This window comes from Chrysoperla carnea, chromosome 1, assembly GCF_905475395.1.
Source record: "Chrysoperla carnea chromosome 1, inChrCarn1.1, whole genome shotgun sequence".
In the NCBI taxonomy this organism is placed as follows: Eukaryota; Metazoa; Arthropoda; class Insecta; order Neuroptera; family Chrysopidae; genus Chrysoperla; species Chrysoperla carnea.
Genome location: NC_058337.1, coordinates 19,756,789 through 19,771,005, shown reverse-complemented (window position 1 = coordinate 19,771,005; position 14,217 = coordinate 19,756,789).

Here is a 14,217-nt window from a genome sequence, read left to right as displayed (position 1 = left end):
TCAATAAATTATATGCACGAAAAGTAGGGTAGATTGTTGTACCTTGCAGAAAATGTAAAACTATATGAAATCAATAGGAAGACAAACTTTAATTACCAATAATTAAACACTCGAAGGAATAATTGTAAATGTCCATTTGTTTTTAAGTCAAATAGAAACAAATTTCTTAAATCAAAAAAGTAAAAACTTTTACTTTTATATATGTACTTACAAGTTGACGGAAATGTGTTTTGAGTTTTAACGGCCATTCTCTTTACTTACTGCTTACCTAATCGAACTCAATTTACAGATCCGATTCAGATACAAAATTTTTTTAAATAATATTAAAATAAATCCAAAATTTCACTAGTTTTTTTGAATTTCACTAGCTTTTTATGTTTATGTATTTTGGCAAAAATTTGGGAAAAAGAAAATAATTTATAGCTAAACCACTGCCTAAATTACTACTTATTATGGAGTATTTTGTTATGGCATATTTCAGTTTTATATCGTAGAATATTTAGGAAGTAAAGTTTAAAAAGAAGCACCATCATGAAGTCAGTGTCATAAGGAACAAAAACTTCCATAGCATTGGTATCCTAAAGTATACCAATTACATGGGGGGAAAAAAATATCCAGCCGAATTCGTTTTATAAATCCAGTCCCAGATTCCGGACGAGTAGACTCGGCAGGTTCATTATGTGAGTATCCTCCCCCTCAGAGAATAAAAGACCTCTGACCTGTAACCGAAAACAATACATAAGCCATATTTTTTTCCGTTTTTTTATGGGCCTATTGTACTAAAAAGTAGAAAATATTGATTTCTATGAGTCACTCATCATGACTATTTTCAAAAGCCGAAGGCGTTTAATTTAAAATGTCAAGAATGATTCGCAGCTGCAGCGCTTCAAGCATCTACAAAGATTCATATATTTATGAGTGACTCAAATAAACTATTGTCTTCTACTTTTTAGTATAATAAAACTTGTCCTTTTCAAAATTATTTTATATTTAAATTTTTAGTTTAAAACTAAAATAACTAGTCCACCGTATTTGATTTAGAATAGCGTCACTTAGCTAACCATGCATTGACATCCAAACTAAACGTGTTTGCAAAATTGCAGCTCAATCGGTTGAGGATAGATAACTGCTTTAAAATTCGATTACAAAATTTGATCCGAACATAAATACGAACGTAAATTGTAATCCAAGGTATAACATTCCATATTGATACAGTAGGTACAAAATCAATTTAGAAATTAAGATTTCAAATAACATGAATATATCGATGGTAATTATTTACATCATATTTAAATAAAATATTTATAATTTTTAGGTACGTTTGTTATGTTAACAAAGTCATTAATTAATCATTGATAAAAAGAAAAATTATTTTCCGGGAATTTAAATATCATAATTACGAAAAATTTATTTTATTTTAAGTTGAAAAAATGATATTGTTTCCGCATTAGTATTGTGTTTTAATATTAGCGTGCAAGCGCTTGACGATGATGTAAGCAGCGTAAACATTTTTATATCTAGTAGGTACAAGATTAAATGAACTAAGTAAATCTGAAGTATAAAAACAACCGGTATCCGTAATGGAGGCAATTGGTAATTTTACGTTTCAAAAATATCCTGTAGAAGATTTTATTATAGTTCTCTATGTTTTATTCGTCAAATAATAAAAATTATTATTTGTCCAGAAGTTTACATAGCGACTTTAACAGTCGGGACTCATTATTGGAAATATTTGAGCCGGTGTAGATTTTAATGGGTCCCGACTGTTAAATTCGCTATGTTATTTTCAGTTTATATTTAACTCAGTCGGGTTTTTTGATTTTTTAAATAATTTTTTTAATTATACTCTTTTTAGTGAGAATTTTCAAATACGATACCCCACTTACCATAGTTTGTCGACTTTCATTTTCAGCCTATGTATGTATGTATGTTTGGTCTTTTGAGACTAAACGCGTGAACCGATTTTAATAATTATTACGTTAATCAATTTGTCTATTTAATAGCAGTTCAATGATATCCCACTTGACATAGTTGACATAATTCAATATGGCGTCTGGTGGTCGCCATATTGAATTTTCATTACTGCCATATCTTCAGTAGCACTCGCAAGGTTAAGAAAAATCGATTGACGTCTGAATTATAAAAATCAGCCCACGCGTTTGGCCTCTAGTGTGCCACATAGGAATACACATTTTCACAATATGGCGTCTGTCGGTCACCATGTTTAATTTTCCTTCCTGTAATATCTTCAGTAGCACTCGCAAGGTTAAGGTAAATCGATTGACGTCTGAAACATGAAAATCGGTCCACGCGCTTAGCCCTTTGTGTTGCACAGTCGGGTAAAAAAAGAAATTTTTGCAATTTTTTTTTATCCATCGTAGTCGCAAATTCATTCCTTTTTAAATGTCTGAATTTTACGCAGCTTGAGTTTTAAGAATCGTATTTACATTTTTAAGTATCTACGGTAAATACAGACCTAACATTGAACAAATTACAACAATACTAATTTTAATGTTTTCTATTTAAAAAAATCCCAAATTATGGCATTTTCTAAATTACCTAGAAGCAAGCAGGGAAAATTTGTTTTTTTGGCGCTGTTTCGATAGTCATCAGCAAAATATTGGGCTCAATGTAAGGCATGAGGAAAGTTCATGATTGAGTTTGTAAGACATATTTTTGGAATAGTTTTAGATCACAAATTTAATCTTTGCTGCGTAAACCTAGAGAATTCACCCTTAAAAACAATTTAAGAAGTAGCAAAGTAAAAACAGGCTGATTGACTTAACATTGAAAAATGGAGCCGGAGCGATAAAAGAGGCTGTTATGACTAATTTGCAATTCTTTACATGTTAATGTTATAGAGAATGTCAAATTAAAATTATTGAAAAACACTAATTAATTAAACTTAATGCATTAAAAATTGTGAAAATAAGAAATCAAATTGCACAAATATTATTTTTTAAATGTAAATTATCACAATTATTTATTTAAATTTGTGAGACAATAATATTAAATTTTCAATGTAAGTCATAAATGCAATCCATACAATTATATATGCATCCATACAATTCTATAATTAAAGTACTGTATGGTTACCATGAAAACGCCCCCAATAAAACACACACACGGTGCAAATACATATTTTAGACTTATATTTTACTTTTTGAATGTAGGGCACCGTGCCTTTTCATACAAATCTTGGTGGAATCAGTGATAGAGATATAATTTACTGTATTTCTAAAGATTTACGTCTTTGATTACAAGCATGGCAGTTTAAAAGTTTAAATTAATTAAACGTGAGGAAATGGTTTAATCTGGTTTCATGATCGACTTGTTGATCACAATCGACTTGTTGACCATCACTGGCTACAAAAGATGATATTATATTATACAGAGGTAGAAGTAGGTAATATAAGTTAAATTCTTTTTTTAAAAACAATAATATAAAATAAGGGTTATTGTTTTTATACCGTTTGTAGTTATAATTTCTTTAATAATATTACTTACTATGTAACAAAATACATTGAAAAAGGAAATGGTTATATAAGAAAATGAGTAGACATGGGAATCACTTTTATATCGTTTTATATGTATTACTTCTACCAATGTTTATACAGCATGTTCCCATCGTACGTTTTTAGATGTAAACAATGAGTAGAAATCCCATTTCTTCATCTATTCTATACATTTGCCTTTAGGGTATTCCTCATTGTTGTAGTTAACGAATGAACAAGAATATGACTGTCGTGTAAGTATGAAAGTATTTGTGTGGTGGGTTCCTTTTTTCCCTAGACACGGCTTTGTTGGAAAACATTCGTGGTGATATGGTGTAGCTTGTTTGGCTGGCGCTTTACTAGTAGAATTGCTAAGCCCTTATATATAAAGTTATATTTCTTTTCTAATATTACTGTTACGACTTGTTTTCTTAGTAGACAGTCATCATTGAGTTTTCTTTTCTATTGCAAAATGAAAAATTTCTATTTCAATTGTTTACTTTTCTTATTACATAAAATAATATATATATTACATGAAAATAAATTATTATTATATAATTTTGTTTATGCATTTTAATAATGGATTTGCTATGTAAGTTGCCTATGTAAATAAAAATAGAGTTTTAAAATATTGTAACAATAAAATAAAAAAAACCCAAAAGATTTACATAAAAGTTTATTATATTATTTATTTAACATTGAGCTATCCATATAAAAATAGATTTGTAGAGTAGAATCCAAAAAACAATTTTAAATCTTTAACTTGAGCTCAACATAAAAATGAATTGCAGCTTTCAAATGACAAGTACCAGGGTTGTTTACCAGTTCCAAACAAATAGATTCCAATTCATTAATTATTTAAAAAAAATTTAAAAAAAAAGAATAGAATAAGTTAGAGATTCAGTTCTGGTCGATTCAAGTTATAGGATTTTTGAACAAAAAATCATTTTCAGTAAAAAAAAATTAACTCAGTCAATTGTTTGTTTTCACTTGTTTTTTTTTTTAGAATTTTCCAATATTAGGAACTGTAAAAAAGGAGAAGTATATTTTTTTGGGAGTGGTACTATTATTACATGTTTAAGTCACAAAAAGATCGAATTGATGGAACAAACAATAAAAAAATAAAAATCAATTACAGATATATAGTTATATGAAATAGAGTATTATACAGTGTGTGTTCGTTTCAAAAGTATCCACCACTTGGATTCTACATCTCTTGACCTGAGTGAAAACACGTCGATTTAGATATCAAGGGGGGACTTCTTATAAGAGAATTTTAGGATTCACCCTTTCACTCCTACCCGCCCCGACTTTGAAATTTTAAATGGCACCCCCTACCTTGTCATACATCATTTGAAAGGGCATTAAATTCTCTCTTTAACCATGATAAAAAAGAAATCGATCGATTGGTTCTTAAGGTAGACAACACAGAAGATGGAAGATATGAATTCCATAGCGGTGAAAGGGTGATTCCTAAGATTCTCTAGGTACCTTTTTTGAATTTATTAGAAGCAAGGGGGATATTAGGGGAAATACTTCTATGTATAAAATGAAGGAAACATTTGCCTAGAAAATATTTTTCGAATTTTTAAAAAAATTCCATTTTTTTAAATAATAACTAGTTCAAACATTAGCACTCAAGTATAAGCAGGGTATTTAAGCAATTAACCTAGGCAGTTGTTTATTATCTTGACTTGTATTTTATAATTTATGTAAAAAAGAAATTGAAACATTATTTATTATATTATTCTACAGCAAAGTAAAAAACAAAATGAAAAATTTCATTTCCGCTGAAAATCACTCCCCCATGCCTGTTACCATCGATGTGATTGTTCGATAGTTAAGTTAAAGATAGTTTTAGTTTTATAATTTTTGAGCAGTTGAAATTTTGAAACTAATAATTTAACAAAAACATCTCGAAAGCTTTATATTAAGATTACATATTTTATTTATGTGTTTTTTTTTTGTTTTTTTGTATGATAGGCGTATACTGTGGTGTTCATAACGATTCAACCAATATCGTACATATTTGAATGTGTAAAGTTTTTATCATGAACATTTTTACGACCTCTGTAAAATATATTAGATGACTCCCATGTTTGCTTGTATTATGAACTTTTTTTTTTATAGAAAGTTTTTGTTTTTGCCATGAAAATCGAAAACGTTAATTTTATGATATGGTTATGTCTTGTTTGGTAGAAGTTCTTACGAGTCAAATTTCGAAAAACTTAGCTTAAAGTATATGAAATCAAAACTTGATTTCGGTTAATATATTCAAAATAAATGTAATTTTTTTAACGTTTTTGCTGTACTATTTTTTTTGTAAAATTTTTTCCTTTCATTTCTGCAATTTATTGATGTTTTTAAATTTCAATACAAAAAAAAAAGTGTGTAGAAGAAGCGCTTAGAACTAGGAATTTGACACTAAAGTTAGGTTTTTTTGCAGGGACTTATAAGTTATATGTTTAAGTTTAATTAGGAATAATAAATTGATTTAAACAGTTATAATATAGTATAATAAGAAGGTTTTTTTAGTGCTGGGGCATTAACAAGTTTAAAATAAAATTAATAATTAAAAAAACAAAAACCCGACTGCGCTGAATAAAATCTGAAAAGAAAGAAACAAGTAGCCCATTATTGGGAAGATATCAGCCGGTCTAGATTGTTAAAGTCACCCCGACTGTTAAAGTTTCTATGCGCTACTAAACTTATTTCTTTGTTTTTAGATTTTATTCAATGCAATCGGATTTTGGAATTTTTTAAATTATTAATTTTATATTAGACTTTTAAGTGTCCCGGTACTAAAAACTTTTTAATCAATTTATTATTCCTTATTAAACTTAGGGAACATCCATAAATTACGTAACACATTTTAAGGGGGGGGGGGGTATTTCAATTTGTTATGCATTGTTACGTTAAGGGGGGGTGTCAATCTAACATATGTTACGTAACAAAAATTTAATTATATTGCTTGGATTAAAAAATTAAAAAAAAATTTCTAATCATACTTTTATAATTATATTTAATTATTGAGATATAATTCAAATATTCGCGCCATGTACAGAAGCGCTGCTATTGGCATGATACCGCACTGCTGCTATATATACGCGCGAAGTCATTTGTTTTTCCTTGCTATAGAGATACGCAAAAATGTTCATCAACAACTGGACTTAATAATTCAACATTTGACTTTAATTTGCTTTATAAAAAATGACACCAAATATCGGGATTCTTTATCAAGATTTATTCAGAGCTTATAAAAAAGCTCATCCTACAATTTCTTCGCAGCAAGCACAACTTGAAACAAATAAAATTTGGAATGACTTTAAAAAAATTAAAAATAAAGATGAAATGAAAAACAAACAAACAGAAAACACTAAGACTAACAATACTTTATTTTGTATTCTTTTAGATTCTATGTATGATTAATAATAATGAATTTGATGACGTGGAATGGATAGATGTTGATGATATAGAGGAAGACGACAAAGAAACGACACCACTTCTTGAATTAGATAATTCAAAAATTCCTGTAATTGACTCGATAACCGACTAGTTCAAACCCAGTTGGGAAGATGATTTTGCTCAAAAAAAATGAACGTTAATTTTTCATATTACTTCTTTAATTAATAAACTAAATATGTAGCAATTGTTTTGTGCAATAAATTTAAATTTAAATAATTCAAGAACTTTTTCTGTTGAGACAAAATGATTATGTTACGTAACAAATCCTTCAGGGGTAGGGGGGTCTGGTAATTTGTTACGATCTGTTACATACCAGGGGGGGGGAGTCTAAAAAATCTTCAAAATGTGTTACGTAATTTATGGATGTCCCCTTAAACATATAACTTATATATCTTTTTGAAACGAACAAAACATAAAAATAATTTTTGAAATCGCTGCTGTTTTTCACACTTTACAGTATTTTCTGCTTTTCTATCTCGACTATAAGTAAAATGAAAATGTGTATCATAAGAGAAATTTTAGAACATGAATGGAACAATTAACTTAATCAGAAAGTTATTTTCCTTACTCCTAATGGCCCAGTTCACCATGGCTTGTATTATATATGAGTGTGAATGTGTAGCAACACACCATTTTACACGACATACAAATGTTGTTATCCATAATATAATCTGAAACTGTTTCTATGTGCACATAAAGGTTTGGTGTGTGTGTAGGTGTGTGGTAAATGTTTTTCGAATTCGAATATTTGAACTGTTTAATATTGTAGAAGTTGACTATATATTGACTATTCTCTATTCGTTGTGTGCGTAGTCATGGTAGGGACAATAAAATCGATGCCAGCGCTTTAAGTGAAAAATTTTGGAGTTAAAGGGGGCTGTTATGACTAATTTGCAATTCTTTACATGTTAATGTAATAGAAATGTCAAATTTAAATTATTGAAAAACACTTATTAATTAAACTTAATGCATTAAAAATTGTGAAAATAAGAAATCAAATTGAACAAATATTATTTTCCAAATGTAAATTATCACAATTATTTATTTAAATTTGTGAGACAAGAATATTAAATTTTAAATGTAAGTCTTAAATGCAATCCATACAATTATATATGCATCCATACAATTCTATAATTAAAGTAGTGTATCGTTACCATGGAAACGAAACTCACGCACGGAGCGAATAGCTAGCTAGGCTAGATATACTACACTACCATCGTATTCTCTGTATAAGTCTATTTGTATGAATGTAAAGTAGATTATTTATCATCAATGTTTAAATGTTTAAATGTTTGTTTAAAATAGTTGCCAAATATTAAAAAAAAATGTATTTTCCGTTTGAAATTTTCACTATTTTTTGCAGTTGCTATTTACTGGTTGCATATATAGTGGAGATTGCTGTACCACGGACCAAACCATAATGTATCTGGGACCACTACCCGCAGATTGGTCAGATGCATGGCGTTCACTACAATGTTGGTATGGTATAGAGACAGATAATATAGTATCTATTTTAGTACAAGTAATATGGCATTATTGAATTGGGATATCCACTAAAAGTATTGTGCGTATTGCCAATCAGTAAGGCCCTAATAGCCATACTGCATTGACTCGTTCGCCATAACTATTGCTAATTACACCAATGCAGTATGGCGTTCATACCGATACAATATGCATGTATCGTACAGCACAGTAAATTATTCTCTTATTTCTAGTACAACTTTACTGGATGCCAAAAGTGAAGAAAAAACCTCCATTATTAAACTAGAAGCAAATACACCCAGATAAAAAATTTGAAGAAATAATAATATAGTATTTCAAAATGTTTCACAACTGATCTTTGACCGATATTTCGTATATTACCGATCAATTAATCAAGCGCGCAATAACCGCAGATATTCAGGCAACTACTGAAGAAAATTTTAAGCACAGAAACGTTGTTACGCATAAAAAAATATGCGTATATGAGCTATTGGAATTTAAAAGAAAATGTGTCTATGTCGCTTAAAGCGAATTGTCGTTTAAAAATTTATTTTTTTCGAAGAGATACGGGCGTTTCAAAAATTTGCGATTTTTAACAGTTTTTTTGTTTTTTTAATAAATCGTTTATTTTATAATTTTTTGACAAAGCGTACTTTTTTTAAAAACCTAAAAAGCTGTTTTTTGACCAGCTACGCATATATTATAGTTATAGTATATGATTAGGAAAATGGTTTCCTGCGAAACTTTTTTAAACCTCCCTCAAAGTATTCTTCATATCGTTTTGATCAAAAGCTCTCACGACCACAAAATTTTTTAACTTGTACTTTTCGGGCTACGGGCTATACCTAAGTTACTCATATATTATAGTTATTGTACGACTAGGATAATGGCTTTCTATGAAACTTTTTCAAATCACCCCCCAAAATATTCTTTAGATCGTCCGTGTAAGACATAGTAGCATTGGTCGCCTCTGATTTTGAGGTAGCCTTTACAAAATTGTGTGGCTATGAGAGCTTTTCCTATCTAATCGTGTGCGGAGTCCTTTAATTTTGATTAAAAAGTGATATTACTAATGCGGATATTTTTCTTCGATAAGTGCTTTGATGTAATCATTTACCGCAAAACTATTGTTTTAAACCGTTACATTGATAGAATAGCGATAGAAATGGATATTTGAAATAAAACGCGTGCGAAAAGAAAGTCAATAACGGGATTTTTTGGGACTTTGGATAAGCTGTAGCAGGTGCAATTCTACGTCGAAATCAATCATAAAATTTCAAGAATTAATTTTTTGAGTACCATTTTTCTCCATCTAAAATAAGGTTTCTTAAAAATTGGAAGTATTCTAAAAAATGTTGACATAACATCATCATTGCTATACTAGTACGTCACTACATATTATAAAACAAAGTCGCTTTTTCTGTCCCTATGTCCCTATGTACGCTTAAATCTTCGAAACTACGCAACGGATTTTGATGCGGTTTTTTTTAATAGATAGAGTGATTCAAGAGGAAGGTTTTTATGTATAATACATCCATATTATAGTAGAGTAAGGGGTTGAAATAGGGGTTGAAAGGGATATGCTTCAAAAACTAAAAAAGTTGTGCATCGATTAAGCTAAAATATTGACACGATATACAACCAGCTTCAAAGATCTATTGTTTTTATCTACTTTTAACATTCGGAGGGTAGAAAGGTGTAGCGAGAAAGTGGGAAGGAATTATCGAATATTTATAAATATACCTAAGTGGGGTATCAAATAAAAGAGCATGACGTGTACATTACAAAACTGTTATCCAACGCAAGGAAATGTGGAGGGAGGGGTGCAAGTGGGGATGTTGCCCAGCAAAGCGGGGAGTTCACAGCTAGTAAGTTCATTAAATATACATTTGGTAAGGATTGTTAGTGTTCTAGTGTTCGCACATAATTAAGAATCATTTATTACAATAAATTTTAAAATTGTAATAAAAAATTAACGACAGATGATATAAATAGATAAAACATTATAATAATAAGTTAAATTTTAACCAGCACCTGTAAAAGTACAAAAATATCAAATAAATTAGATAGTTTATTAAACTTTTAGTATGTATTTTAATCGAAGTGTATTTTACGTAATGAGTCGGCACTAATTCGTAAAGTTTAACTGAGGTTCCGCTTTAATAGTAATCTATGTACCCATATTATTCAACATACCAGGTATTACAACTTACATGCATACATACATTTGTATACACATAATACACACAGATGTCTCTATTGGGATTACCACATAAAAGTCATTATTGCGCACATTCATAAGATAGTTAGTTGACTTTTTATTAACCATTATCTACGAAAATTCTCATTCCATGATACCCAAAAACCAATGGTATCATCAAGTTCACCTAGTTGATTATAATTTTTATAGAATAATAATATGTATGTTATGTAATAAGCTACGTTACGATTTCTTTATCTTTAGAGATCAGTTCATTTGTCGGCAGTGCCCGATCCATAAGGTGGCGAGACGGGCAACCGCCCGGAGCGGCAAAAAATTGGGGTTTCAAATCCTTAAAATATGAGATACAGTATCTCGATAATCAGGACTCGAGAATCGACAACTAAGTTTGTATGGAAAAATTTATTATAATTTCTAAAATTATAATCTAAAAACACTAAAAAAACACCATTGGAATCAATGTATTTAAGCGAAATTGCACATTTAATACATATAGTGTATCCCCGGATCGAGGTAACTATACTTGTAAATTTTCTTATTTTGGATTTTAAGAAAAAAAGTCATTCTTTATAAAAAATTTTGCTTATTCTGAATAGTATGTAGGAATATTTAAAGCCTCTAAATAATGTACAGGGTAGCCAAAAATTTGGTCAATATTTTTTCAATATTTTTTTTGGTAAACTACTAATCCTTTTTACAAGTTGACAAAATGTTACGAAGAAAAGCTGCTCGAAATTAACAATTATGACTCAAGATTCAAATTCATGACTGAATTTCAAGAAGATCTTTCCAACTTCGACAGTTCTATTCTTAGTGAATGTTTATTCTAGAAAATAAATTTTCTTTTTAATTTTCTAACCTAGTCCACAAAAAAATACACTCTCGAATAGTTTAATTGATTTATTATTATTTTCTTTGATACGGTTTTTTGTAATTACAACTTTTGTTCAAATTAAAAATGATGCTGTAATTAAAGTACACGGATCTTCTTGATATTTTGTATAGTCATAATTGTAAATTGCGAGCAACTTTTTTGAATAACATTTTTTCAACTTATAAAAAGGAAGGGTAGTTTACCAAAAAGAAAAATAGTGATTTCAATTTTTTGCCTACCCTGTACATTATTCAAAAGTTTCAACTATGCCTACATATTGTTCAGAATAAGCAAAATTGTTTATAAAGAATGACTTTTTTTCTTAAAATGAAAAATAAGATAATTTACAAGCATAGTTACCTCTATCAGGGGACACACTATATATCCTGTATACAGATAAAAAAGTTTCAAGCAAAAAATGTAGGGTTTATACGCGCACATCTTACGCAGACATTAAACGTGGCCTAGGTTTTAAATCTCACTCTACTCTATAACTGGTAACCGCTAGATGAACAATTTAAATTGGAAAGTTGTTATTGATTAAAACAGTAACATTTTTTGTGTGAAACATTTTTCCCAAAATTAGTTTTTCATATTAAAATTGTGATTTCGTAAATTTATTTCAACGAAATCTAGGCACTCTTCGAAAATAATTTTTCAATAAATCCAATAAAAGTGGTTCTAGGAAAATCATTACTGTTCAAATTGAATGAACAAATGCACAAAAAGTTACATTTTCGTTATCAATTACTGTCTAAACCAGGGTTGCCCAACCTTTTTTTGTCCGTGGGCCGGATTCATCATGACATACGATTTCGCGGGCCGGATTCTTTATAATTGCATATCTTAGTAACACCTTTGAAAAAAATTCAACATTTTCAATGAATTCACGAATATGTTTGTGCTGATTCATTTTTTTTAAATATTTATAAATTTTATGAAAATGTTGCGTTTTTTAATTTATTTTTAGAATTAAATGAAATCATAAAAGGTTAAAATTTCAAAAGAACAAAATCTGTACTCACGATTTATTAATGTGAAGTCTGATGTTGTTTTTCAGAAACTAATTTTTTAATTTCACAAAATTAAATTTATATTTTTTAATAACTTATTTATCAAAAATTAACTTAAAGTTTTCACAAAAGTTAATGTAAACATATGTGAGCATCTCCTATGAAATAATTACCACAAGTAACTCCATGATTATAACTAACTTCACTCTGTAGTCACCTCGACTATCGGCCACTCGCGGCAGCACTAGTCGACATGTCATGTACAAATACAAATTATTCAATCAAAATACATATAACAATATCAGAAATATTGTAGTTAATAAAATTCACAGAAAATACTTTAATAAATTTAAAAAATAGGCGGTATTTGGTCAATAATTTACGAATATCCGACTAGGAGCTCGCGGGCCGGATTGAGCTTCTTCGCGGGCCGGATCCGGCCCGCGGGCCGTAGGTTGGGCACCGCTGGTCTAAACTATTTGCTTTAAAAAAAAAATGTTTCAAACAAAAAATATTTCCGTATTTATAAAGCAAACTACTTTATAATTTAAAGCGTTCATCTAGTTGTCAGTTATAAATCAGAGCGAGGTCTTAATTGAAAATTTAGATTGAAAAACTTTATGCTGGCAGGTGATTTCAATATAGATTTATTACTTAATGACGATCATTGTAAATCATTCATTAACATTGTCAGATCCTTCGGAGGTAAATTAGTAGTAAAGGAACCGACTCGAATTACCGTTTATACCGCCACTTTAATTGATAATATTGTAACTGATATGGATAATATTAAAATCAATATCTGTCCCTGTAATTTTTCGGATCATGAATTGATTGAATTTTATATGAATAAGGAGAATGTTGCATCTAATAAAAAGGTCAGATTTTTAAAGAGAGATAAAAGTGTTGGAAATATGTTGACACTTAGAACAATGTTGGGGGATAAAAATTTAAAATCAGTTGAGGCTCATACGGCAAACGATAAATTTAATAAATTTTTAGAAATATATCTTAGCTGCCTCAATTTCAGTTAAAAAAATTTCCATTAAAAAAATCGAGTATATTCAAATATCGGAAACCTGATTGGATTAGAAAGTCAACACAACCACTTGGAGATTTTAAATTTTTATCTAAAATAATGCAAAACGTTGACGTAAAAAGTAAACTTTATAATAGGGTAATTGAGACAGCCAAGAGACAATGTGTTTCTGCGAAAGCTCGTTCTGCAAAAGGTGACTCTAGGGCCCTTTGGAATATTATTAAAAATGAAGCAGGTACAAATAAATCTCAAAATTTAAATGAAATAATTAATGAGGATGGAAACATCTTAAAAGAACCCCAAGTTATTGTAAATTCCTTTAATGATTATTTTCTAAATATATGGAGCCACTTGGGGCCAAGTTCGAACTCCTTAAAGAGTTCGGGTTTTAACATAAATTCATTTTTTTCCAGGATGTGGAACTGAAAGAGGTTCAGGATGTGATCGGCGTACTCGGAAATAAGACCAGTATTTAAGTATTTAAAAACTGATATAATTATCTTGTTAATTATAATTATAATTAAGAATTGTTTCTATGTCGTTGAAATAAGGATTTCAAGTTTGCACCAATTGATTCCGTTTGGTCCAATTGATCACATCAAAACCTTTTTAGTTTTTCGTTTCATAAT